This window comes from Haemorhous mexicanus, chromosome 7, assembly GCF_027477595.1.
Source record: "Haemorhous mexicanus isolate bHaeMex1 chromosome 7, bHaeMex1.pri, whole genome shotgun sequence".
In the NCBI taxonomy this organism is placed as follows: Eukaryota; Metazoa; Chordata; class Aves; order Passeriformes; family Fringillidae; genus Haemorhous; species Haemorhous mexicanus.
In genome coordinates, this window is record NC_082347.1 from 11,553,517 (window position 1) to 11,581,347 (window position 27,831).

Consider the following 27,831-nt stretch of genomic DNA (forward strand, 5'->3'; position numbering starts at 1 on the left):
GTGTGGAAGGGGTGCAAACAGGTGTGAAAGGAGGTGTGGAAGGGGTGCAAACAGGTGTGAAAGGAGGTGTGGAAGGGGTGCAAACAGGTGTGAAAGGAGGTGTGGAAGGGGGGGTGCAAACAGGTGTGAAAGGAGGTGTGGAAGGGGTGCAAACAGGTGTGAAAGGAGGTGTGGAAGGGGTGCAAACAGGTGTGAAAGCAGGAAGAAATGGTTACGTTGCTTCAGAAGATTCTGTACAGAAAGACACCACATTGAGATTGGAAATATCCCTGGGTTTCTTGCAGCCAGGCAGGAACTTTTCTACTTCTCTCCCCCTTTTCCTCTGAACAGCCAGGCAGATTTTGGGGTGCAGGTGAAGGATGCCATGTGCAGGTTTTCCTGCTGACTGCCTTAGATTTAGGATGATGCCACAGATTTTTGATATTCAGGCATCATTAGAGCCATCTCTTCTGATGTTCTTTATAGCCCAGGCTAAAGGGCTTTATCTGTTAATGCTGAACTAAATTATCTCTGAAAGTACCCATTTGTGAGGTGGAAACCAGAAAGCAAGAAATGCCTCTGTATGCTGGGCGGGTGTCTGCTCTCAGAGTGTAAAATGGGCACCTCAAGTCATTCCACTTGGCTTTGGAGCTTATCATGGCTTGTTCTGCCAGGGTAAAGCATGCTGAGCAGGGAGGGATAACAGGAAAGATTAGGGATGTGGAAAAACTTTTCTATGAAAGAGCAAAAGGATTGATGCTGTTCACTGTAGAGAAGCAGCAAATATGAACAGATCTGGAAATGTCTCTTTCCATTTGTTACTGTGAAGCTCAGGTAAAAGGAGGTAGAGATATTAATTTAAAATGAGAGACTTAACACCTGTTTAAAAGGAAATTGTTTATTCTTTCCATATTTTAGCCATATTTTTGCTCTTTCAAGTCTTCATGGAGACTAAGAGATTAGTATGATTTTTCTTCTTATAGGATTTTTTTTTTAAAGACTCCTTATTTATAGGCAGAATATCCCATTATAAATCAAGTGTGACAAAACTGCAAATTAATCAAAGCCAAAAATGCTCACACTATTTGACAGAATCTTAGTGCTTCAGTGCCATGGTTTGTAAGCAACATTCCTGTACTATCAGAGGTTTTCTTCACATTGTATAAAACATGATCAGAGAGATCAAATGTGCTTCATGGAAACACCATCTCTGAAAAAAATTATATATATTAAAAGATATCTTATATATGATATACATTTATAAACATTATATATATATATATATATATATATATATATATATATATATATAAACAGTTTATATGTTAACATGAACTGGATATAACATCCTGTAATCCCACACATGTCAGTTCAGCCTGGAAAAAAGTGCAAATTGAGGCCATTTTCTCTCATCCTGTTATTTTGGTAATATACAGGTTTTAATTGTTAAATTGAGTCTAAGCAATCTATAATATAGTTTAGTTTAACAGGTTGCATAAAAATATCTACAAAATGAAAAGTATTTGGACAAATATCTTTCACAAATGATATTTATTAGACAGAAAAGTGCTAGAATTGCAGGGGTTTATTTTCATACATTTTGGTTTCATGAATCTGCTAGAGAGGAAGCATCCTATCTTTTTATTATACTGAAAAAAACACCAAAAATCATAAAGCTGGCGTATATAAAAAATTATCCTGTTCATTTCCTCATAAAATATCTGGGCAGTGTTTTGTGTATATTTTATACCATTGATGAGCTCCTGGTTTGTCTCTTGGATTAATTTGTGGCAAAATTTTATAGACATTGGCATCTTTCAGTTCCAAAGGCAGCTGATATTTTGAAGGATGTTCCCCTGGGAATGAGGCTGGTGTTTTAATCTGCCCACTTCTTGCAGTTATTTTCACTTTTAATAACCTGCTACCTTGGAGCCTTGACAACATTTAAACTGAGAGTTCCATGCCTTATGTTGATGATTAATTCTTGGTTCAGGTAAGCACACAATGAAACTAAAATGTCACTTGTGGTTTAAGATACACAAGACATAATAAATTAATTAAGTGAACATCAGTCTCCTTTTCCTGTTTGAGATATTGGTGAGAATATTGCTCTGGCTTTGATTTCACTTACTGATTTTCTTACCTGCTTGTGGGATGAATACAAATATGGGACATTTGCAGATGTGTTGGGTGTTTGTCATTGCTTCAGTAATTTCTTCTGGGATAACTGAGAGCAATTTCTGCACCCAAAATCTGTTTCAAATGTGGAATTTCTTCTAAAAATTCCAGAGCAGTGGTTATTCAGGAGAGGAAAAGAGAACATGAGATAGAAGTCAGTAAAAGTAGAACAGAGTTGTTCAGGTGGAAGGGACCTGCAATGATTGCCCAGACCAACTGGGGGGAAATAAAATAAAACCCAGGTTCTAAACCCCATCCAGGTATTCACAGAAAAATTGGGGCTCTGTAACTTGGGCAGTGATGTTTGCTTACACTTCTGCAAGTGCTTGCAGACCTGTTTGCTTACACTTCTCCTTTCCTATGCTTACTGAGACAAAACATTTTATGCTCTGTATGATGAAAATGTCTGCATATACACAGAATGCTGGTATTATTATGGCATTTTGAAGGTACTGGAACCAAAATTTTGCTGACAAATTTGAGAATTTGGTCCATCATTTGACTGCTCAATTCATTCATTGAATTCTCATTTTGAGCAAGCTCAATATTTTTATTTCTGGAAAGAAAAATGCCAGTCCTTTTAAATGCTGGAAATGCAGTCCAGAGGTTTTTTCCTAATCCTTGTGATGCCCCATTGCTGTGAGGTTTCACATGGGCCATGGAGAGTGACCAGGGCACTTGGGGCTGCCCCTGGGTCCCTTCTCTGACCCTGTCAGAGTGTCAGAGGGCCCAAGCAGAGAGTGCAGCACATGTTGTTTCGTACCTGTTTAATGTCACCACTCCACCAAAATCAAGGAGAAAGTTGGTGATTAATGTAGGATTTGAAAGAAGGATTTAGCATAATTTCCATTTAACCTGTCTAGCCTTTATCAGGTTATTTCTGTTTGTAGAAGGGAAACTGGGGAGAGGAATACTGAAACTTGTCTGCAGTCACTCTTTGGACAAATACATAAACCTTGCCCACTGGATTGAGTTTTGGATCCTTGACTGCAGGAGTATTTTTGGGATTCTTTCATCCTTGAAGGACTTGGAAGGCTCTGATGGCAGAGCAATGCACCCTTCAATAACACAGATCAGTTTTCAAAGGTTTTCTGAGGCTGCTGGTTGAAGGATTTTCTCATGGCCCTGCAAACTGCAGCCTCTATCAGGAAAATAGATTTCTCCATGATGGACTCTTTTATCAGATAAATGTAAGAGTGTTTTGGCCTGGGTCTTTTAAAACATAATTCCAATCTTTCACTTCTGAGTCTGTGAAAGCCACAAACATTTCCTGTCATATCAGTTTAGCAGCTTTTGTCTATCAGTGCTTTGTTACCAACACTGAGCTCTCTGCAAAACCCCTCTCTCCTAATGCAGGGTGATTCCTCCCTGGAGCTGAGCTTCAGGGATCCTGGGAAGAGGAGAACTGAGCCATCCACTCGTGTGGAGCTGCTCCCACAGGCAGGGCAGGAGCTGCAGCTCTGCCTCAGGGGGGCTAAGGGAAGGGGGATGGAGAAATGGAGCCATCCTTTGAAAGGAAAATGTCAGAACTGAGCATTTTTCATAATGCGAGTGCAAACAGCTGCTCATCACAGCAGGTTAAAAACCCCTAAATGGGATGAAAGTTCTGTGCTTTACTGAGCTCTGCTACCCTGGTTTAGAGACAGATTTTAGGAGAAAAACACTCTGGAATGAGTGCCTTCTCTAAGGAGAAGGGCTTCAGCAATCCCTTTTGCCAATGAGAAATGAATACCAGTGGATGAATGTGGAAAGCCCCCTGTTTATTAACAAAGCATGGTGCCCAAAAGGTGCAGAAAAACAATTGAATAAATGCTATATATTGAAATTTTGGAACTTTACCCCCCCTACCTCCACCTGGCTGCTCAGCCAGGAAGGCAGAAATGGCACTGACTTTTTGTCTCAGGGAAGGGAAAAGTTCACATAACAGCTCAGGCTAAACAGATGGGAACCTGCTGAACCTGTGGCATCAGTCTCCTCCTCACAGCAGATGAAACTGGTGGATTTTGGTGCCCTTTTCTGGTTAGTTCAGCTTTTTTTTTTTTTTCCCCAAGGCTTGAAGCAGCCCCCTGCAGGCTCCTGGTCCACAGACCTGGTGGTTCTAATCTCTGAGTGAAACCCAAGCTAAAACTGTTCCAGGAAAAAACCAAAATGCTGCTGAAAGCATTCCTGGTACAGCCTCCAAGCCAGGGAAAGGATAAAAGAAAACTTCTTGTTTCAGGTGGCAAAAACTTAAACTACAGAAAGCAACAGTTACACCAATCCCCATTCCTGACTGGTGACTCTTTGAATAAATCCTGCCCCTACTCCAGACCCAGCTCAAAGCTCCAGCAGCCACCTCTGGGCATAAAGCAGATGATTAGGGAATGGAGTATCATCAGAAAATCACCCCAAGGCAGCACTGAATCCCAAAGCTGTCTGAAGATGCAGCTTTGTGGGACATACACTGAAGTCCCATTAATTTGTAGATTGAATCAGGCAATCCCAGAATGGTTTGGGTTGGAAGGGCCTTAAAGCCCACCCATCAAAAGGCAGGGACACCTTCCACTGTCCCAGGCTGCTCCAAGCTCCAGAGTCCAGCCTGGCCTTGGGCACTGCCAGGGATCCAGGGGCAGCCCCAGCTGCTCTGGGCACCCTGTGCCAGGGCCTGCCCACCCTGCCAGGGAACAATTCCTTCCCAATATCCCATCCAGCCCTGCCCTCTGGCAGTGGGAAGCCATTCCCTGTGTCCTGTCCCTCCATCCCTTTTCCCAAGTCCCTCTCCAACTCTCTTGGAGCTCCCTTCAGCACTGGAAGTGACTCTAAGGTCTCCCTGGACTCTTCTCCTCTCCGGGCTGAACAAACCCTGCCCTCCCAGAACTCTTTTGAGGGTCCTGTTAGGCTCATGTCTGTAACATTAAATGTCTGAACACCCAAGGAACTCCTGTCCCAAATCTTTCCTTTCACAGAACCTTTCTCTGTGTAAAAGAGAAGGAAGGGCCATCAAGGGAATCCCGTGGCTGGGTCCTGCCTGCAGGAGTTGGGGGTGAGTGCCCAGTGAGCAGCCCTGATGCTGGGAGCCCACAGCCCAATTGTTGAGGAAAAATTACTGGTAGATATTGCTCCTTCTGTAAAGGACATCATTAATATGTAAGTAAGTGATTTTTTAATTCATTATTTACATTCCTGAGGCAAGATGAAAAAACCCACGATGTATTTTGTACCTGCTTAGGTAGGCTTCATGTCTCTGCAGCTAAAACTAGCCCTGTTAGCTCTGAAATATATTCAAAAGGAACTTTTCTTTGCTGCTGATTCTTTCTTTGCAACTTTCCCAGTCTTTTCACTTCTTCAAGGCTGAACTGTTTTGGCCACAGATTCCCTATTTTTGCTGATGTTAACAGGTAATTACCCATTCCCCTTTATCATTTACATCAGGCACAGGTAAAACTTTCAAGGTTTGCCCTTTTAAAATTTTTTCTTTGTCCCCTTTTCTTTTCAGCTGTAGCTGAGACTTAGATTGCATTAACAGCAGGTATTTGAGACCATCCTTTATTGCCAGCCAGTTAAATGTAATTGTTGCATCCTCCTGCTCTGCCACCTCTTTGTTCCCGTTAAGAAAATCCTGCCTTCCCAAATGTGTCAGGCTTGTCCTTGGCAAGGGGAGGATTGTGCCATCTGGGAGCAGAGCAGTGCTACAAGCCAGAACTGGAGGAGTAGAATAGCTAATAAAAAAGAAATTCAAGTCAAAATGGTCAAATTACTCCAAAGGTTTCCTTTGAAGGTGTGCTGAGTGGCTGATAGAAAAAATGGCATTTCTGTAGTGCTCAGCTGAGCCTGGGAGTGAGGGATCACTGAGCCCCTCTGCAGTGAGGAGTGGTTATTAGGAGGGGAATTAAGGAATGTCTATTATTCACAGGCTGGAAGATGTGATGAAGATCTCACCTGTGTTTAAATCAATCTTCTCCAGCAATTTACCTCAATTCTTCCAACTTCAGCAGCAGTTGCCTCAAGAGGCTGTTCAGGGGGATAATGGAGATGAGAGAAGGGTGGATGGAGGAAGTTGCAATTAGGCAGGAACAGCAGAGGCTGTCAGGTTCCAAAAAGCTGGGAGTGTCTTAAGGTACTTGGAGCTGATGGCCTGGAGAAAATGATAACCACTGAGTTTTTGTTGGCTGGGGACAAGGTGGGGAAGGTCAGTGAGATCAGAGGTGGCAGCGAGGCACTGAGCCCTTTACAGCACAGGCCAGAGCTGTGGGCTAGAAAAGGGGACATCTGAGGAGCCCTGGGGATGGAACCCACCAACCTCACTGGTCCTCAAGTCTTTGAGAAGGGAGATTGAGGGGGTACAGCAAAACCTTGTAAATGTTTTCCTTTTATTTCCTGCTGGAATTGGTTTCATGCAGAATTTTAGGCTGAGTGCAATGATCTATTAAAGCAAAACAGAAGGAAAGGAAATGTAGAAAAATGTAGGGTTTGCTACCTTTTTTTTCCCCCTCTCTCTTTTCTTTTGGTGTTAAACTACTTGCAAAAGAGACAAATAATCTGGGACCTGCCAGTTTAGCTCTATTCTCATTATCCTGGCAGAAGCACAGAAAGAATGCTAAATCAGGCAGTGTCTAGATTCTTCTAAGGCAGAGCTCTTATTAAATGAGAGGTAGAGCATTTTAGCAACAAAGTAATTTCTTGAACATGATGAACAATTGGAATTTCTGTCCTAAGAGATTACTGCTGGAAGGCAGCACCTGGGTGGGCTGCCCAGACACCTGGGGGGATGCAGCAGGGAGCACGGGGACATTGTCACTCTGTCCTGTGCTGTGCCAGCTCCCTGCCAGGGTTTCATGGGTTTTCCTGCCCATCTCCTCAGACCCTGGGCTAATGAGATTCCTGCCAGAAGAAATCACACAAAACTTAAAGCCCTTAAAATCAATCACTATCCAAAGAGCAGTTAAAGATATAAAAAGTGAAAAATCTTTACCAGTCTCTGTTTTATAAGGTGCCTGCTCCAATTGATAGAACATTTCTGTGCAGCAGTGTTATGGTTGTCTGCTTGTGTGTTAATATCCAAAGTACCACCTTTCTTTTTACATATATTGAGGCACTGGGCTGGTTTACATGGTGTCTTGGAGGAGCTTAAGCTGTGTTTTTCCAGACTTACTTGTTTGCTTTAACAGTTTCTATAAAAAGAATGTTTTGCAATGAATGGAGGAAACTCTACAAGCAGTCCCAACACAATTCAGGCAAATGGCAGAAGGCAGAGCTTTCTTCTATGAAGATGTTATGAGTGCCTATATTTTTTTGTTTTCTCTGGCATCCACTTTACATTAGCTTTGGAGAGTGATTTCATCTTTAAATATGAATCAATGTTGCCAAGACAACCTCTCCTGAAGCTTTTCATTTCACCCCCATTGTGTGCTGAACCTCTACTCAGTCTCCCAGAGCAACTGGTCACTTATTTGTGAAGTGGGGCTTGATTTGATGGAGCAGAGCATTCCAAGGGCAGGATTTTCTTGGCTTTTTTGCAGGTCATTCCAGCCAGTGGTCCTTACTCTGTCCCCAGGGCTGGAGGAGGCCATCCACCCTGGCAGCTGGATTCCAGCACAGGAAATGAAATGTTGGATAAGGTGCTTGATTCTTGTGCTTGATTCCTGTGCTTGATTCCTGCTTTCCCAGCCAAGGCATGGATATCCATGTGGGAATGCAGAGCCAATGGCAGCACCCCTCCTCCCCAGGCTGTAGCACAGGATTTCTGCTGGGCTCTTGATTGTCAGTGCAGCAGGGCTGTGTTTCAGGCTAGCAGTGCTGTGCTCACTTTTGATTCCCCACAAAGATCTCATTGCTTTTGTTGAAGCAGGATGATTTCTGTGGCTTGGCAGGTGCTCAGCTGGTCTGTAGGTCCTGGCTGTGCTGCTGCTGGCAGGGTGGAGAGGAGGACATGGGGTTCAGTTACCTGTCATTGCTCCCTACCCTGAGAACTTTGGGTCTATCACAGAAACACAGAATATCCTGAGCCAGAAGGGACCCACTGGGATCATTCAGTCCAATTCCTGGCCCCAACAGTCCCACTCTGTGCATCCCTGAGAGCATTGTCCAAACCCTCCTGGAGCTCTGGCAGCCTCGGGGCTGTGCCCATTCCCTGGGGAGCCTGGGCAGTGCCAGCACCCTCTGGGGGAAGAACCTTTCCCTGACTCCCAACCTAAAACTTCCCAGGAAAGGCAGTGAACCGCTCAGCTGTAGATTACTGAGCTTTGCTTCAGTGTAACAGAGTGGGAGAAGACACTGGCTCTAAAAAGCTGAAATTAAATATAACTCTGTCTTGTCAAAGGGGGAGTGACCAACTCAAATCAGATTTGAATAAATATAGGTTCAGTTTGTCATATGGTAATATTAAATTCCCTTTTCATTTCTTATAACCTCAGTGTATTTTATGCCCCTTTTGCTCCTGCTTCTCCTGCCTTTGCCAGCAGACCCTCTTTTCCCAGGCACCTCTCTGTGCTGTCACTCTTCCAGCTTTATTAAATAGTGGTTGTATTGTTCTGTCTTAAAGTTGCAAAGGAAGCTCTGGCAAAGTGATGTTTTAATTAAATGTAACAGTGGAGATGGCTCTGTCTCTGTTAATAAAAAATGAAAGAGTTTGCTGAAAGGTTTCCTTGCTCCTTTACTGCCACAATAAATTTATTACCTCAAGGAACATGGCTGTGTTGGGGACAAGGGGGTGGCCAGTGAGAGCCAAGGCTGTGACAGAACAGCAGGGGCTGCCTCGACTTTGGGGATATGCCCTGGGCCCAGTCCAGGAGTGAGGGCTCTGCAGGGATCCAAGAGATGCCCTGGTGCCTCCTGCCTGGGCCTCCAGGAGCTGGAATCTCAGATTGTTTACCAAGAAGCAGCTGAAAGATGGACGAGACAGGAATTCATCATCCTGCCAGAGATGAGAGTTTGTCCAGTGACAGGCTTATATGATCACTGGTGTCCTGAACAGTTTGTGTTTTTTACAGAGAGAAAAACAATTTCCCCTTGAAGGATTTATATATTTTTTGTCAAATATTTCCAAAGTTTCAATTATTTTTTTTTTAGCTCTTGCATCCATTCCTTCCAGCAGAGAGACACAGAGGTCAAAGTCTCTGTTGCATCTATCTCCTAAAAGTCCTTCCCATTTCTGAAAGGCTGGCTGCAGCTCAGGGACTGCTTTTCCAGTTTGCAAGTTTAATGTGGCTTTTCTGTTACATTTATGAATGTGGAATCCGATGGTATTTAATATGATCTGTACTGAATCCACAGCAGAAGTATAAATATTTATTGCTAATTTTTTTCTTTGCAACTGATGAACATTTTGCACATGGGCTCTGCATCTCAGGGTTTTTTTGTGTGTGTGTTTGAGGAAGGGTTGTGGAAAATGCATCAAAGTTTACTGAATAAAGAAAATGCAGATGATCTTGTGAGCTGCAGTGTAGTACAGTGAAGGGATTATTCTAAATGCAATACATTCAAAGTTATTTCATCCAGGACATAAACAACATTTCAGATTTTGAAAAGAATAATTATGTGAGCTGGCACATGAAAGAGCTCTTCTTTATCTTTTGGAGCTTTGTGTGTGCATGTGGTTTAACCTGTTAAAGATAGCCATGGGATTTATTTAGTGTGTGTATAAAATGGAGTGAGTGATAACCTTGGTCTGGCACACACAGCCATGAGGGTCTGTCCCAGGGGTTCTCTGCCCATACTTTTCCTGACATGCTAAGCACAGCTCTTGCATTTCTGTGTTTTTTTTTTTTTTCTTTGAGGCATGTTTGTGATTTGCAAAATAGAGCCTAAACAGCCCCCCCGAGTCTGCTGCTGTCTGAGCCCCCTGCCAGGAGGGAGGCAGTGCTGTGACTCCCTGTCACATTGTCCCTGCCGTGGCACAGGACAGTGTTTGTGGCTGTGGCTGTGGCTGTGGCTGCACAGGGGTGGCACAGGGCAGGGAGTGCACAGCTGTGGAGCTGGGCTGTGGCTGAGGATGGAACTGTCCAGTCTGGGTTTGAAATGCAGCACAACTGCTGGCTTGGGTCAAACCTGAGGTGCTGACAGCTCTGGACAGAGCCTGCCTGGACAAACAGGCTCCAAGCTTTGTCTGTCTGTACACACCAGCTTCCATTCCCAGGGTAAGTGAATTTCCTTCCCTTTCCTTGACAGCTACAGATCTCAGAGACTGACAAACACAGATCAGCTCCCCCTTGGAGAATATGGAGTACAAAACCTGCACTGCGGGGAACTCGATTTGGCAGTGCAGCTGAGCTCTAAAGTCTTTACCTGCTCTCTCACTTGTATATTTTCTTTGAGTAGAAAAGTGGATTTGGAAACTCTTGGAAATGAAAACACATGGAAACCAATTGTCTTGGTAAGCTATTACTAGAAAGGGTTTAAACAATTCGTTTTTTCACATACAACAGAACTATTAAGTTCTTACTGCTACTAAGAAAATTAACCTTTCAGTGAATTGATTTAAAGGAGAAGAGAAAAATATATCTAACTTGCATTTCTTTTGACAGGCAATAGCAAACATTTTGTTACACTATTTTAAGAGTAAATACATTTTCTAAAAAAATGTAATGGCTATCTAAATTATAGAAACTAAAGGTTTGGAACTGGGGATGGTACAGGAAGAACTGAAGCTGTGTCTGAAACAGAAGGTGTAAGAAAAACATAAGTTTATTGCAATGGTCTGTGACCACAAGGGGTAAGATTTGGATCTTTATATTTCATATTCTTTACTAACGAAACAACAAGGAAAAAATTACCACAGCCTCATGCCTTTTCTGATTGCTTTCTAAAATTATGCCAACAGATTGCTTTAATATTTTTTCATATTTATAAAATACTTAGAGGATTAGTTTAGAAGCATGATAGTAGATAAATATAGTTTAGCCCAGGAATTCTCTCTAATGACTGTCTGGGCAAGTAGAAGACCCAGGGTCATCTGAAATACTCCCCTAAATATTCTAAAGAGAAATGGCATCTAAGTTTATAAGAGTTTCTATAGGATTATGAGTTTTGTAGTTGGGTTATACACAAAATAAGGATCTTCAGTGACAGTAATTGTTGCTTTATTCAGTCCTTGTCCCAATTCCAAGGATTGCCCCTACTGGCAGAAAGCCCTTGAGGAGTGGTCCTTGCTCTGGAGGTGAGCCCTGGGAGCTCCATGGCTTCCAAATTTGTTCTGATCACATTTAATCATTCTTTCAATAAGCTTGTGCAGTATGTGAGCTGGTTTGGAACCTTACTGGGCAGCAGAGACTGATGTGTCAGAGTCCTGCCATGCTCTTTATGCACATTTGAAAGTTTATTTTGCATCAGTAGTTCCAGCAGTGTGGGAAAGTGAAGTTAGATATCAAAAGAGTGTCAGAGCTCTTTTCCTCTGTGTTATCCAGGCCCTGGAAGTCCATGGCTTGTGTTTCTGTGAGCTTTGCAGCTCTCTGTGATCACAGAAGTAGGATTCCCTTGAAAGATGAGAAAGGCTGCTCATACTGGGTTTCCCTGGTTTGCAGAGGGAAAAGGGGATCTCACAGCTCATCACCAAAGGGGCACTGGGGACAGACGAGGGTGATACAGACACTCCATCCTCAGAAGGCATGAAAAAACACTTTATTGTTAGAAATCTACTGTTCTTATAGAAACTATGGTGGGCCTAAGGCCTGATTGGCCTTTAGGAACCTTCTCTCACATTATTGGTGAACTATGAATAGCACACTCTGGAGAACCATATCTATAACCAATGGTTCTAGAAAGAGAGATAATAACTGTTTGAATTCTTTCCTCTAAGTTCCCCACAGCTTCTACACAGCTTCCCAGGGTTTTCCTGGGAGACCCATGTCTCTCTCTGTTCAGAGGATATGAAATTACTACAATGGCTGAAGACAGCCACGTCACACTCAGTATTCCCATTGGAGGGAGAGTAAATCCAGAAGAAATTGCTTGTTTTTGAGCTGTCTCCTGTGCTGGTTTTGGCTGGGGCAAGGCTCTTTTTCTTCCCTGTGGCTGGTGTGGGCTGAGTTTGGGTTTGTGCTGAGCTCAGGGCTGATAGCACAGAGGTGTTTCTGCTCTTGCTGAGCTTGCACAGAGGCAAGGCCTTTCCTGTCCCTTGTCCAGCCATGCTGGGCAGGGGCTGGGAGGGGACATGGCCAGGACAGGTGACCCCAGACCATGTGACATCATGCTCAGCATACAAAGTGGGGGAGACAAGGAGAAAGGGGGGAAGTTTAAAGTGATACCATTTGTCTTCCCAAGTCCCCGTTACATGGGATGAGGCCCAGCTCTCCTGGGATGAGGAGTGAGTTAAACTAGGACAGTGGCTGAAGCCATGCTTTTCCTTCACTTCATAAGTAACCATATAAATTAAGTTGATATTAGTGATCCTTTTGAAGGGAATAAAGAGAATTCTGTAGTATGGAGCCACATGTCTGCATTATTACAGTTGCATTTTGAACCACACTTAGTTTAACCTTAGGTTTGCTTCCCAGCCTTTCAGTTTTGTCCTTCCTCCTGCTCAGGGCAGGGAGTGAGCACTGTGGGTTTTTCCATCTGTCCTCAGTACAAGGTGCCTTGTGACCTGGCAGCCCTGAAGCTACAGAAAACAATTTTTTAAGTCTAGGAAAGAAACCTAATAATCTGTTGAGTCTCAATATTTACTGTCCACAGAATAAATGTACTCTTAAAAAAAAAAAAAAAAACTCTTGATATTTTGCTCTATTTTTACAAGGTTGGAGTTACTTCAGACTAAGTGAGTGAAAAGATGAATTCATGTAGTTTGCACAAGTGTTTTATCCATTTTCACTTGCTAAAGCACACAGAAAGTTCATCTGTCAATATGAAATCCAAAGGAAAATAGAGGAATTGGGTATTATTGCTTGTTTTCTGCAAAAAATCAATAAATTTTCAAGGCATTTTACAGCATTGATATTTTGTTAAGCAAACACATCTGTTTCCAGATGTGGGTTGTTCAGTTTGTCCAAGGTGTCTCAGCATTTATTCAAGCCATGAACTCCCACACACAACCCTGTATTTACCCAATTTACCAGATTCTCTTCCTTTAGTGATCCTTTATGCTTTTGTACTTGCCACCTACAGCTTCATCCACAAACTAGATTCAATTGATTTTCCTGGACCCAACACCACAGGCATAGCAAGTGTCTCTGAACTGTCACAGGTCACAAGTAAAATAGCCTTTTAAAGATGTGTTTATGGTTGTTGTAAATCTCTCCATTCCCTCTCCAGCTGCAGAACAGAGTGTTTCAGAACAAGCCTTGTTTGGGGAACTCTTTGCAGGATGTTTGCAGCCCTCAGGAGGATGCTGGGGTAAGATCCCTCTAACGAAGGCAAACCTGACAACTTGCATTTTTCTAGAATTTAATACAAATTGAATGGGTTTGGAAGCTGATGCACTGCCCAGAGGTTGTGGTGGTGGTTGGTGTTTTGACTGGATTGTGCAGAAGTTGATGAAGGGAAGTGAGGCACAAAAGAGAAACTAAAGGGCAAAGGAAAGCAGGAGAAAGGACAGTAAGGCAAAGAAACTGAAGAGTGGGAATCTCAGTTGCTGTGGGTTTACTCTGCTGGAGCTATTGAAAATTATCCTAATTTAAATAATTGTTAGGAGCTAAAAAGGACATCATTAACCCAGGCAAAATCTTCCTGAAATGCTGCTGCTTTCATCTCCAAGTACCTGTCACTGCAGGTGGCACTCACCAACATTTCCAGTCACTCTTACCTCTATCACAGTCATTATTTTATCATCTTTTTTTCTCTTCCACATGAGAGAATGCAGCAGCACAGTTGTGCTGGAATTGTCCTTGCTTCTTTCATCCAAACCCAGATGGCTTCTCAGCTTCAACTTCTGCAGGACTCTTCTCTTTCTCCTTGCTGTACCAACTTCATCATCTTGACTCCAGCCCCTGTACAGAATCACAGAATGCTCTGGGTTGGGAGGGACCTTAAACAAAATCTAAATCCAACCCTCTGCTATGAGCAGGGTCACCTTCACCTTCCACCCTTTTAGGTTGCTCCAGGCCCTGTCCAACCTGGCTTTTGTCTTGAGCCCTTGTCTCCTCTCATTCCCAAGAGATACAAGTGAAGCTTTAGGAGTAATTTCCCACTTGCACTTGAGTTCCCCCCTTGTTCACAGGATTTGATGCTCCTCAGCCACTTTACCCATAATTTTTTTTTTTTTTTTTTTTTACTTTTTTCCACATCAATCCTTGTGTATAAGGGAAAAATTATTCTAATAGAGCTGTCCACCCACTTCTGTGTCCCTTATGATTCCTTGTGATTCTCTGCCTGTGAGTTTCTGTTATGCCTGAGTGGGGATATCACGTCTTGCACTTCCTGGCTTTGCTTCTCCAACTATTCCTTTTCTCTTAACTTCCCATATTTCCACTATTTCTGATGGAAACTCACCTAGGTAGCTGAGCATTCAACATGTCCAACAGCATTGTCTTTTTGCTTTTCATCTCATAAATGGCCAAGAAATTTAGGGTTGGAACCTGTGATGAATGTGTTGCTGGGGTAGTGGAAAATGTCCATAACTCTGTGACTGTGGTCAGTGAAAGGGTGTTTTCTCTCAATGTGATGAACTCCTAATCCTCTGGGAGGGATGGTGATCCAGGCTGGCTAACTGGGAATGCTTTTGTATTGGTTCTTTTGAAGAATAAAAGTGTTGACAGGAGTAGAATAATACTGCTTAAGTCTTTTATATTTGAGTAGCATAGAAACTAAATTCTATTACAATATTTGCATAAGTTATTCAGTACACAGAATTTTGTTTCAAACTTTTAAAGACATTACAATTACCTCAAGCTGCAAAGACCAGTAAATCAGTAATGTATATGAATCCCAATTCCTAAGCAAATATGCACACTTAATTTAAATTTTTTTCTTCAGGAACACTGGCATATTAAAGAGAGCAGTGCAGGCCCTCCGTGTCCAGCTCTGATAGACTGGAATGTGCTCAGGAGGCTACCTTGAAATTAATTTTTATTCCAAAGATTTTGCTGCCAGTCCCTTCACCTCTCAGTGTCTGAAACTAAACCTCCCTGTGAAGCAGGTGCTTGGCTGTGCCCGTGGCCTGGCCTCTGGCCTCTCCTGGCTGCAGAAGGCTTTCACTTGGATTTTCAGCAGCTGTTTCTGCCTCTGTCAGGGACATTGATTCCACTTCAGGTCACTGTTTGTTTGGTGGCTGTTCTGAATTATCCACCCACTCCAGCATTCCACTTGGAACTCCGCCTCCACCAAATTTTGATTACAACACTACCACAGTCACTACTGTAAAGGTTTTTGGGTCTTCTGATGTGCTGTTTTGTTTTCTTGTTTATTATCATGTAGTTTTCATGCTTACATTTGTCAGATGTGTGATTCTACTGTCACTTCAGAGAAGTCTCAAAAAGAACTCATTGAGGTTATCCCTAATTAGGCATCAAAAACCCTCTGCACTGTGTTTCGCATCTTGATACTTTACCAACGAACCAGGTTTTCCATTATTATTTAGGTCTGAGTAGAAATGAGAGAAAAGTCCCTTACTTGCAATTCAAAATTCTGGTATTGGGCTCCACATCATGATATTTGGGACCAGTGGGATCCAATGCCTTCAGGTCAATTGAGCTGTTTTCCTGGTGTACAGAAAAATGCAGTTCAGAAAAAAAACCCCTCAGTGTGTGAAATGTCCTTCACCAACATCCTTTTCTTTTTCTAACAATTCCAGGAACCATGCCTACTCCTGGAAACCATTATCCTGAGAGATTTTGAAGTGGCAGCTGAGGCTCTTCTTGAATGCATCAGCCCGCCCACCAGAGCTACCCACAGACCCTGTGAGGTACTTTGGAAATTCAATAGCAAACAACTAAACACCCAGGGCTTCATTCTGTGTTTTTGAAATCTTAAGGTTTTCCCCTTAATTAGTCTGGGAAGCTCTGGAAGGTGGAGACTGAGAAGCTGTGTTGCAGAAAAGGGTGGACCCCATGAAGCCAAGATGGATATTGAATGTTCAGATGTGGTGTTGAAGGAACATTATTTGCCCACTGTAGGAGGTGGTTGCTTACTCAGAGAGAAAAAAAAAAAAAATAAAAAGGAAGGAATTTGATTTCTGTCAGTCTGTGCTCTTCTCCTGGAGCTCAATAGTTTTCCAGGGCTTTCCAACCATGCACATGAGACGTGTAGAGATGCTGTGGCTTTCCCTGAGTCAGTGGAGTGTAATAACATTACCTGGGAACTAGGGGGAAATCCATGGTTTTCCCTCTTCCTTAGATATTCCTGGCTGAGAGATGGGTGGGTGGCTCATGCAGACTGAAAGGTGTCTCAGTCTAACTCCTGTTGTTCCAAAGTAAATCTGTTTTCCATTCCTGTCTCTGGCTGTGTAGATTGCAGAATCCATTCATATTTAGCAGTGAAATTTTCACTCAATAAACTCGTCTGCAGGAGCATTTCACTGCCTCAGGCTGATGGATGAGGAAGCTCTGGATCTTTCCTGCTGGAGTTTGACCTTCCAGGATGGAGTCCTGTGCTGCTGAGGGATGGACCTGCCCAGATGGCCACCACTGGGAACTGGGACTCCCCACTGCTGGGTGTGGCATTCACATCCTCTGATAAAATCCCTTTGCCCACAATTTTTCTCCTGGGAAGCTGAGATGTCTCAGAGAAAAGGAAAACAATTCTCATCTCATTTGCTTCTCCTGTGTTGTGCTCATGTGGAATGTGTTTGGAGATTGTTTACCCACAGGTGATTGTTCTGTTGGATTCTGCTGGGAGTTGTTTTCACTCTTTGGCCAATCAGGGCCAAGCTGTGTCAGGACTCTGGAGAGAGTCAGGAGTTTTCATTATTAGCTTTTTAACATTTAGTAAGTGTCCTTTCTCTATTCTTTAGTATAGTTTACCGTAGTATTCTTTGCTATAATACAGTATTATAAAGTAATAAATTAGCCTGCTGAGAACATGGAGTTAGATGTGTCATTCCTGCCTTTGCTGGGGCATTCCTAGCAAATATAATAGCTGGGAACTGCACACTGTGTGCCCACATTTGAGATTTGGTCTCTGGAGTTTTTCACTGTCACAGTGGCTGGGGAGCAGGACATAACCTGATCTTACTGAGGGACAGTGCACGTGGTGCTTTATACTGGTGGTATTCTCTCCCTGTAAGGTTCTGTAGACCTGCCTGCTTTTGGTGAAAGTCCCTGATTGAGTCACTTTGTTCTCAAAGGTGTCATTCAAACCCGGTTACTTCTTTTATTTTGTGTTTAGTTAGGTTCATTTAGGATTGTGTATGTGGATGTGTGGGTGTGCACAGCCTTGCAGAGGCCCAGGAGTGATTCCACCTCTGGCCTTTTCTGGGCTTTTGGTGACAGCAGTGAAGAAAGAAATAAAATAATTTCTTCCCTGTGTAGTTTGTGTGTATCTTTAGGTGACATGGCTTGGACTGATTGCTCTGTCCCTGAGGAAAAGCACTGCTGTCACCCTATGGCCCTTTTGTCCTTTTGAAAACTTCATTCCTGCACAGTAAAATTTGTCTAAATAGGAAAAGCTTTTACATTACCAGCAGGAAATGTGAACAACCTTGTTTACCACCTGGGGCTATACATGTGTGTATAAAACATTCCTAAATGAAATGCATGATATACAAAACCTTTTTATTTGTCACCTGCCAGAATGTCCACGTGCCTGTGTGATCAGTCCATTAGCACTGAAAGGGACAGTCCTTTCCCTGGGCACCCTGCTCTGAAATAACTGATTGGAGTCACCACTTTGCTTAATTTCCTTGCTCTTGGTTTGGCTTACAAAAATGTGGATGCATTTTCTTTTTAACAATATGCTTCAAGCAGTGCTGTTTTTCTTGAAGCTAAAAATATTTCTGTATAAAATGTCACATCTAGAATATCACATTTGTTATTAATCTCCAAGGAAGCCTGAACTTTTGTACTAGAAGTGAACAGGGTCACCAGAACAATTTGTTCTTTGTCTAGCCTGTTACACATCAACTCTAAAGATTTCCAAAGACCCTCTGGACTGCTGTAGGTTAGAAACACATTTCCAAAAGAACCAAGGCACTTTACCTCTCACTGGCTGCAGTCAGCCACTGCCCAGATTCCATCCCAGTGGTTCTCCCATTGAGGAATTTGATTTTTCTGTGTGACTCATCTTCTGTAGACCCTGGTTTTTTGTTTTTGTTTTTTTTTTTTTAATGGCCTGCCGTTTGATTGGTATTTCTGCATTAATTTTCACTTATGTTCACTTCTGAGGTGAGGCTGACTGCTCTATGGGTTTTTTCCTCCTCTGGCTCCTCTGAACAGGCTATTTTTTTTTTTTCCTTGGTTTTGATAGGAGGAAGTAACAGTGGAAGAACTAAAAATTGATTTGATTTAAGATAAGGCTGGGATTTCTTTGAAATTGAGCTTGATAGTAAGAGAATACATTCTCCTCATTAACATCACCTGGAGACCAAGTGGAGATTTGGTGCTGCAGCATGAGCAGCAGAACACTGTGGATTTTATAACCTCATGATCATTAAAAGCAGGATTTTACTGCAGAAGAACATTTGTAGCTCTTTAGTTGCTGGCTATTGTGTCATATTAGATTTTGGGACTCTCTTTAATTACTTCTAAGGTGCCAAATTGAAAACCTACCCTTCTTTCATGTGTTTGTGCTTCTGACTCAGAAACTTGGGTTCCTTGTTTCATCAGTGAAAAATAATTTGTAATGTCCTGTGGTTTTGCACATTGTTAGTTTAGGGTGCAGTTTTAGTTCATATTTTCCAGTTTCAGTTTGGGCTCACTGATTTTTCATGGACCACCAGGCTCTGTAGATCTAACAAACTACAATTTCTGCAATCGTGCATTGAAATTAATTTGTAAGACTTTCATGGGGATTCAGTCATGAGGTGTGAGGGGCTTTGCTGTGGTAGTGTGATAAATGAAACCATTTTGAGTAGTTTTTGGTGTGTACAGTGCACAAAACTGTGTTGTTTCCAAATGCAGCAACTCAATTAATATGAAACAAGACAAAAGTTTTCCCCTGTCCATTCTCAAAAGACAGATTGCTGTACTTTTTTTTTCCATGTCAGCTTTCTCCATGCAAAGCTTCATACAGCTCAGGAGAAAGTCTGAGAGAACAAGGTCTAAAATACTCCCTGAGACTTCACATGTCCCCTGAAGGGTCACAGGGTTGTCCCCTGCAGAATAAAAATGCCTTTGCCTTGATTGCATTGCTGTGGACTCAGTGGAGACTGTGGTTGTGCTTGAGCCCAGTTCAGGGTCTCATGGCAAGGTGAGCCTATTCTGAAGGCCATCCACTCTATTAATAAATAATTGTTCTGTATGCATTATCTGCTGGCTCAAGAGGAAGCAAAAGTGATGCCTTATCCCAGCTCTGTTTGGTCATAAGGCAGGAAAACACAATTGGGTGGATGAGGCTCTCTGGGAAGTCACAGGGAGAAGTCACAGGGCTGGATGCAAAAGCAAAAATAGCTGAAGTGAGAGAATTAGAGATACACAGAGAGTGGGAAACTTGTTTTCTTGTATTTCTTCCTTTCTGCCTTTCTCATGGGTGTTTTGTTCACATCCTTGTGTTGTCTGGTTTCTTTTCTTTCTCCTGAGGAGGTCAGCAGGGCTCTCCTGGCAATCAGATGAGGAAGACAGAGACTGAAAACTTCCTGATTGCACCCAGACCAAATGGAGAAGAACAGGCTGAGTGATTATCCAGTGAATCCAGTATTTTTGGTACCAATTTAGCTTTATAAAAAAAATAAATAATCTTTTCACTTATTTTTTAAAAAACCAAAAAGCCTGAGTTTCAATTAGGCAGATCTCTTTCACTGTTAATCATATTTTGATTCAGATGCATTCAAGTATTTCTGCCAGGTTCTTACTCTTTGTGTTTTACATATGTTCATGTATTACAAGTAAGAGCAGATATTGCTGCTCCCCTCTACTCCTTCCTGGTGTTAAGGAAGGGAAGATTTGTAGTTGTGCATGATTAATGTATTTCTCTTTCCCCAGTAATATTTTTTTTCTGTTTTACATTAGGTTTGAGAGGCATGTATTTAACAAGATAATTCAAATGGATCTATGTGGCTTGACTACATATATACATATATATATATATATATATATATATACACATACACACACATACTATTTCAATAATGAAGGAAGGCAATGATAACCTTGACATAAAAACATCTGATGACAATATTTGATGTTTAAATTTAAAGTAGCTGCTGCAAAAAATTATTGCTGATACTTTGTAATGATATCTTAAGTCCAGTCCTTAACAGGTTTCTTTGAATCAATCAGATTTTTTTTATTATTATTATTATGAAATAAAAATCTTGCTTTCCCTCATACCCTGCCATACCTGGTAGTGTGTGTGGACCTGAAGTAGTTCTCTTTTCCTTGGTTAGCCACCTGATTCTTCAGTTAGATATTTAAGCACAGAAACCAAAGAATCAGTCACCCTTGTAATTAGTTTTCTTTGGTTTTTAAGAGCCAGAAAAAAAAGGTTTGTCATTATTACAGGCAGATCACCAGCTCTGCTGTGTAAGGTTCTAAACTGTTCTCTCTTTTAAGGTTGACTGTGTCCTGCATGCTTTAAAGTGCATGTTTTTACAAAGATGGTCTCACAAATGAATGTGTCTCACAGCTGTGTTGAGAGTCATTAGAAACAGAGGGGTTTTCTCATTCTTATTTTATTCTGGTTGAAAAGAATACCATGGAAGTTGTTTCTGTTACAGAAGTAACATCCTATCATTTTCTCCCTGAAAGCCTCCAGTGCTTCAGCTCCTTTGGTCTCATTTCTGTCTGCAGAGCAGGGCTGTTGGCACAGCTGGCATTGGGTGGATGTGTTTTTACTGGCAGGGAATACACATCAAAGGGCTTTGCTGCAGAGAACATCCCAAAGGTCTTCTAGGCCTTCTTCTGAACTAGGTTGGAAGTTTGTGCATATTTCCCTTGGAGAGTCAAACTCTTCTCTCTGCCTGAGCAGAATTGACCTAAGGAGCTTTTTTGGTGGGAATGCTGCATTGCTGCTTCTCCCTTGGAGAGGGAGGTTGTCCTGGGCTTCATTCTCATACAGGCATTGTTCTGATTGGCATGAGGAAAAGGGAACATGTTCATCAGAAATGCTGGAAAAGGAGCTGCACAGTTCAACTTCTGCTGGAAAGACTGAGGAGTTTCTTTCTTGCTGGAACATGTTGTTAAGCAGTCTCTTGCATTTAAGAATTTCATAAATTCTGGAGAAATGATTACTAAATTTAATCAAATCTTGGTGAATTTCCTGTCAAAAAATACAGTGAGAATTATCTCAACCCTGTGAGAGCTGTCCCCTGAACACAGACAAGCCCTTCTGTTCTAAGCAGAACTCTTTTCCTTTTGTGTGCAAGAGGTTTCTGTGGCTTTTCTCCATAATGCTGTTCCCATCCTTCTGTGACAGAAAAGTCCTGATTTCATTCTCATGGTGCTCTTTATCCACAGATTAGTGTGTGTGAGGTCACTGGATTAATGCTTCACATCCCCTGCTGTCCTCAGGGAATAGAAGTTGCATCCTCAAATCCGATTATTTACTGAACTGACTGGGCTGGAGCCAATGCTTTGGGAAAGGTACTTTCAGACCTCTTTGGTTTTTAAAATGGTTTATGGATTGGTGGGTTATTATCCCTTTTAACAACAAAACATGAAGTGCTCCAAGGTGACCAACTTTTTCCCAGTAACCAGTTTGTTTTTCCAGGTATCAGAATTCTGCAGGTACCATTGCAGAATGTATTTATCTCTACTTTTCTCCTTTTGACAGCTGAGTTTTGGTTACCCTGTGTCCTCTGCACCTGCATCAGCCAGCCCAGGCAGCACATCCTGCAGCCCAGGAGGGCACTGGCATTCCAGGGGTTTTATAAATCAGTCTGGTGTATTTCTAATGATGCTGATGAGATCACAGAGAAAATAATTTTGATTGGAGGGTAGGTGTTTTCTAAAGAAACAGTTCATAACACACATAGTCTACAACTGTAATATTACTTCATGAAAAAAGGCAGGAGAAGGCAAATCCTCTGAAGCAACTCAGTGGTAATAGGAATACAACCCCATGTGTACCTGTGGCTGTTGGAAACGTGTAGGTGATGCCTTGTGAAGGCTGCCCTAGAACAGAGGCCAGCCAGAGCTAAAGAATAAAGCAGGGATTTATTAAAAGGATCTCCTCCATGAATCCACCTTGGGCAGCACAAGAGCCCAGCCAGGGCTGCACCCAAGGTGAACCAAAATGGGCACAAAATGCACAACCAGTCACAGGGTCGGTCACTTTGATCAGTTCTGCTCCATTTGCATCTTGGAGTTCATTGTCCCATTCCAGCTTTAGGTTATGAAGTCCCATCCTGCTTGTTTTTCTCTCTTCAGTCCACGTTGTTTGTGCTCTTGGGCCTGAAATTGTAAAGGTTGTCTTTGGTCCCAAGCTACAAAAGGAATTGTTTTGTCTAACTACCCTGTGAAGAGATCTCACCAACGCTTAGCTCAGAGCTACACACCCAGGCAGCACAGAATGTGAAAAATATGAAAGCTAGAACTTAAGGCATCATGGGAACCCTTGGAATGAGGACCATGCCACAGGGGTTTGGTGCCCTGGGGGCTGGGCAGGCTGGCTCTGAGCTCTCAGCACTGGGGCTCTCAAGGTGGAGCCTTCTCCAACAAATTCAAAACCCACGTCATTGCACATTGGCAGCACGCTGGAAAGCAGATATTCAGACATTCAGAACTGTCAGCCAGCCCACCAGAATGACTTTTCTTGGGGATTTAATAGGAAATGTGATGGGAAAAGGAAGCTCTGCTGTTGTAGACAGGTAGAAAAAGATATATTATATATATTTAAAAGAAATACACACATACACACACACACACACACACACACACACATATATATATAATATGCATATTTTTAAAGAAAGGCCCCATAAAATCAGGCCTGCATAGCAAAATTAGTAGCTGGCCTGTCACTTCTAAATGCAGCTAAATACTTTGGAAATTCCCATATGGAAACAACCTTGGGAATGAGAGTTTGTTAACACAACAATCTATTCCTAGGGTGAACTATAAGTGCACCTGTATAAACAATAAGATCTGTCTTATGAGAATCAGTAGAAAAAATAAGTAAATTAACTAAAAATATAGAAGTTTGATAGATATGCAAAATACCATGTACTGACCAATGAACTGTGTGAATGTATTGCCCACCAACAATCTGACACAGTGCCTCCAGATAATCCTGTAAAATATCACCTATACCATAAAGAACTGGCTTTTTCTGCATAAAGAAACTGATTCCCACCTGCTTTGTTGCCATATTCTTCCTGCCATGTAGAGCACATGGAGTCAGGGGCTGCTCAGTGTGGTGGTGATGAAGAAAACAAAAGTAACACAGAGATGTAATTTTCCTTCATTTGTATGAGACCCCCACAGTTAGATCTGATTTCTCCTAGAAGAGACAAAAAAAAAACCAATGTCAGAGATGTAATTTTCCTTCATTTGTATGAGGCCCCCACAGTTAGATCTGATTTCTCCTAGAAGAGACAAAAAAAACCAATGTCCCTTGTACCCGTCCTGCCTTTGTCTGTAATTCAATTATAATCACCCCCATTGCTCTTGTAGAGAAAGCTGATGCTAAAATATTATTTAAGAGTGTTTTTGGCAACACAGAACTTTGCTTAAAGGTTATTAATGTTCCTGCTGAAGTGTTCTAGAGGTGACTTTAGGAGTATTTTTGGGATATTCTAATGCTAATATACAAATAACAGGGAAAGGATGTTATTATTGCATATTGGTGGGGGGTTAAGTCCATCCAAGCTATCACACAAATGTTCTTTGGTTCAACATTTAAGGGCAATGTAGGGCAAATTAGACTGTTCATAGCTCAGTTAAGGCTTGCCAAAATAAAAAATGGACTTATTTGTGGCAGATTTGATAAAAAGTTCATGGTTTTGCTGCTTCTTGTAATTAAAGCAGAATATATTGCTAATTGTTAACTTAAAAAATTGTTTTTGCAGGTGCACCAGGGGATAAATGTGTGCTGGACAGAAATTTTAACTCAACTGTTGGAACTTGTTAGAGAAATGTATTCACAATAAAAACAGAGTTCACTGAAGAGCAGCTTGAGAGGTGATTTTCCTTTTTTTGCATCTAATTAAGCACAGAAATGAAGCAGTGGTGCTGGGGTTTTCTACACCTCTGACAAACACAGAGAAAAACTCAGCTGCTGAAGTTGGAAATAAAGACAAATTTAATAATTAGCAAAGTGTGTTGGGCATAGGGAGATGTTTGGTTGGGGTTTTTTCAACTGTCAGGTTTGCATATTTTGATTTTGCTGAAGCATTGATATTTCTATTGAGCTGGTGGAAAAACAGGATTTGGTGGACTGAAGAAATGAAGTGATACAAAACAATCTTCAACAGTTGGCAGAGAGCTGCAGGAATGTTTGGGAAATGAAGGAACAGTCTGGAGAGATAGGAAATCCTCTCATGAGGTCACTTGTTAACAAAGCTCTTGGTAATGACCAAAAAATGGAAGGGCTGAGAATCAAAGCAAAACTCATATTGTCACCCCTCAGTCATAGAATTTGGATTTAATCTTATTATTGACTGAGTTTTCCACAAGCTAAGCATTAAAATGTAGTAAGATGTTAATTTTTTTCTTACCTTTCTATCAGAAACGCAAAAAAAAAAAAAAAATTCTTATTTCTTACAGCTTTATCCCATGTGAAAATTGGAGCATTTGAACAGAGATGGAATCTGGCATAAAATACTCCTAAGGAACCTTCTTTGTCTGGACTTGGTGGTGTGTTCCCAAAGTGGACAGGCAGCATTCCCCATGTTATTTCACAGAATTCCATAGCTTTTCCAATAATATTTGAAGAATTTTCTCTGTGATTGGTAGAAGGTAGAGGTGGCTGTGGTTTTTCCTCCCTCCTCATTAAGGTAATGAAATAATTCAATAGAATATACTGACTATATTTTCTGTATGTGTATATACATATATATATATATATAACCAAGACTAATTACCTTCTCTATGTAGGCAGGTTCTGGTTAATAAATTTGGAGTAGTCATATTAATTAGCTCATTGACAGTTTAATTGTGGTCTGTTTTAAAATGACTCTACAATACTAGAAAGAAAAATCTTTTTTAGGAACTAATCACTCCATTCATAAATTTTATTTCTGCAGAAGAGAGAATTGGAAGAACATTCATCAGCTGTGAGTCATGGCATAATAGAATCATACCAGAGTCTGTGGAATCCTACAGAAGTTATTGAAAAATTGGTAAAGTGACTAATCTGCAGTTGTGGATTTGAGGTAACAGTGTCAGCTACTATTGAATCTATTTTTGTAAATTAGATACCGCTTCTTTGAACTTGTCCTATTCAAAATATTTAACTAAAACTATGGTTCTATGCCAAATAATATTTATTATTCTATTTTTATTTTAATTTTTTATATTTTAATATTTGCAAATTTTCTCTGTGTAATTTACATGAACAAATGGATTTTCCTTTTTTCTCTGTGCTTTGTATAAAACACATAAGAGAGAGAATTTTCTTGTTAAACACTATACTTGAGCAAGTCAGTAAAGATTGCACTTTAAATTCATATATCCTATGAAAAGAAAGGGAAGCTATGTTTTTCTTACATGTCAAAACCCCCAAAATACAAAGGAATAGTCCTGCTTTAGTTTTGTCTAAATGAAATGGCAGCAAAAAAGGAACAGTGGGGAGAAAAGAAAAATGGTGCTACTAATGGATTGTGATGTGTGCAATGGAACTGGAGATGACAGGGGAATATCAGAGATCAGAGAAAGCTCTTCAAGACACCTCAGTAATGGCTGGCAAATGGTCACCTGAGCCAAGATGGGACGTTCTGGAGCCAGCTCCAATCAATCTGTGGGAGGGGGATGTGTTTCCATGGTGTCCTTGGGGTGCCAGAGAACTGGAATAGAAACTGAAATGGTATTTGTAATCCAGGTGAAAGAAGCAGGGAAAAGAAAGAATTGTAAAAGATTTTTCTCTGGAGTGAGATGTGTTTGTAGAAGGAGTTGTTTGTAGAGGCAAGGGTCATACTAGAATTTCTCCCTGCAGGAATTAAGGCTTCCAAGGCCTGCCCTGATGCCCATGGCAGCCAGCAGAAGGATGCTTGCCATGAAGCAGCAGAAGGAATCTCTGGAGGAGATTCCCACAACACCTAGGCTCACTTGAGTTGTCCTGCTTGTGTATGAGGTCAACCTGCTTGTGCCAGGTTGACCTCATTTTGCTTGAAAGTGAGGATGAGGAGGGGTGGACCCTGGGGATGAGGAGGGATGGACCCTGAGGATGAGGAGGAGTGGACCCTGGGCATGAGGAGGGGTGGGCCCTGGGGATGAGGAGGGGTGGACCCTGAGGATGAGGAGGGGTGGACCCTGGGGATGAGGAGGGGTGGACCCTGGAGATGAGGAGGGGTGGACCCTGGGGATGAGGAGGGATGGACCCTGGGGATGAGGAGGGGTGGACCCTGGGGATGAGGAGTGGTGGACCCTGGGGATGAGGAGTGGTGGACCCTGAGGATGAGGAGGGATGGACCCTGGGGATGAGGAGGGGTGGACCCTGGGGATGAGGAGGGGTGGACCCTGGGGATCAGGAATGGTGGACCCTGGGGATCAGGAATGGTGGACCCTGGGGATGAGGGGTGATGGACACAGGATCAGGAGTGATGGACATTGGGAACAAACCAGCCAACACTCAGCAGGGAGCTCAGGCTCTTGGTCTGGCTGTGAAAGCCATTGGCAGGAATGGAAAATGGGATTTGTTTTGCTAGCACACATCAAGCATGTGCCAAAATGAGTGATTCACTGGCTTACATTTGAAGTGAAGAGGATCTGAGCATTTTGGGAAGCAGCTTTCCCATCCCAGTTTTGTGACTCAGGGTTCTACAGTGTCCTCCAAGCTTTTGTGATCCTGGGAAGTCCTGATGATAACACTAAAGAATGATAGAATTTGAACACTAGAGCAGGCTGCCCCATCCAGGCAGGGATAGAATCCTGATTTTTAAAAGATATTCTTTGCCTAAATTGATGTATTTTGTACAGTGGAGCCTCTCCTTATTCTGCCTTTAGAAATTTACACTTGGGAATCAGGAAAAAATCCAGCTCCATCTTTCTGTTTTGAGTGGTTGTTGAAGAGAAATGTGACAAAGTCCTCTTTCAGAGCATCACATGCACATTTCATCTGTAATGTGGGAATGGCCTCATTACCAGTGTGATTGAAAGAAATTTTGTCCATCCTCACAGAAAATGGTCAAATACATTCCTTCCTTGAGCAGGTGAACAATTCATCTTCACAGCTTGGGGGTTTGCAAAGTCCAACCTAAAAACTCCAAACACTTTTATTTCATGCACTTTCTCCTCATGTCCACAAGCATTAGGAGTTTTGAACTCTTCATGTTGGCTTATTTTCCTACACTGCTCTTGGCTTTTGAAGGGTGTCTGTAGCAGATCACAGCTTTCTTTGCAGAGAGTATCTGGTCCAATGTCTGGCTTTGGAGAATTAATATACCAACATTATTTCAAAGCATGACTGTTGATTGATGTGAAAGGATTGTTGCTCATTGTTGAGCTGTTGTATTTTTCTCTGTGTACACAGCAGGGGAGAAGCCAAAAAAAAGGCATGGCAGGTGGGACTGGGGGGCTG

At 42.0% G+C, this 27,831-nt stretch overlaps 1 long non-coding RNA gene across 50 annotated transcripts in view; it reads left to right on the forward strand.

The window, feature by feature from the left end:
• LOC132329728 (uncharacterized) overlaps positions 1–27,831 on the forward strand; it is a 397,002-nt gene that overhangs the window by 222,686 nt on the left and 146,485 nt on the right. For 42 of the 50 annotated variants that reach the window (XR_009487141.1, XR_009487139.1, XR_009487143.1 and 39 more), the window contains 9 exons: positions 10,303–10,507; positions 13,381–13,461; positions 15,857–15,967; positions 16,570–16,870; positions 21,612–21,737; positions 21,928–22,090; positions 24,164–24,275; positions 24,861–25,090; positions 25,340–25,468. This is a non-coding gene — a long non-coding RNA (uncharacterized LOC132329728). Of the gene's footprint in view, positions 1–10,302; positions 10,508–13,380; positions 13,462–15,856; positions 15,968–16,569; positions 16,871–21,611; positions 21,738–21,927; positions 22,091–24,163; positions 24,276–24,860; positions 25,091–25,339; positions 25,469–26,247; positions 26,427–27,831 lie in introns of all 50 variants that reach the window. The other 8 variants (XR_009487135.1, XR_009487140.1, XR_009487147.1 and 5 more) reach the window with 5 other exon arrangements.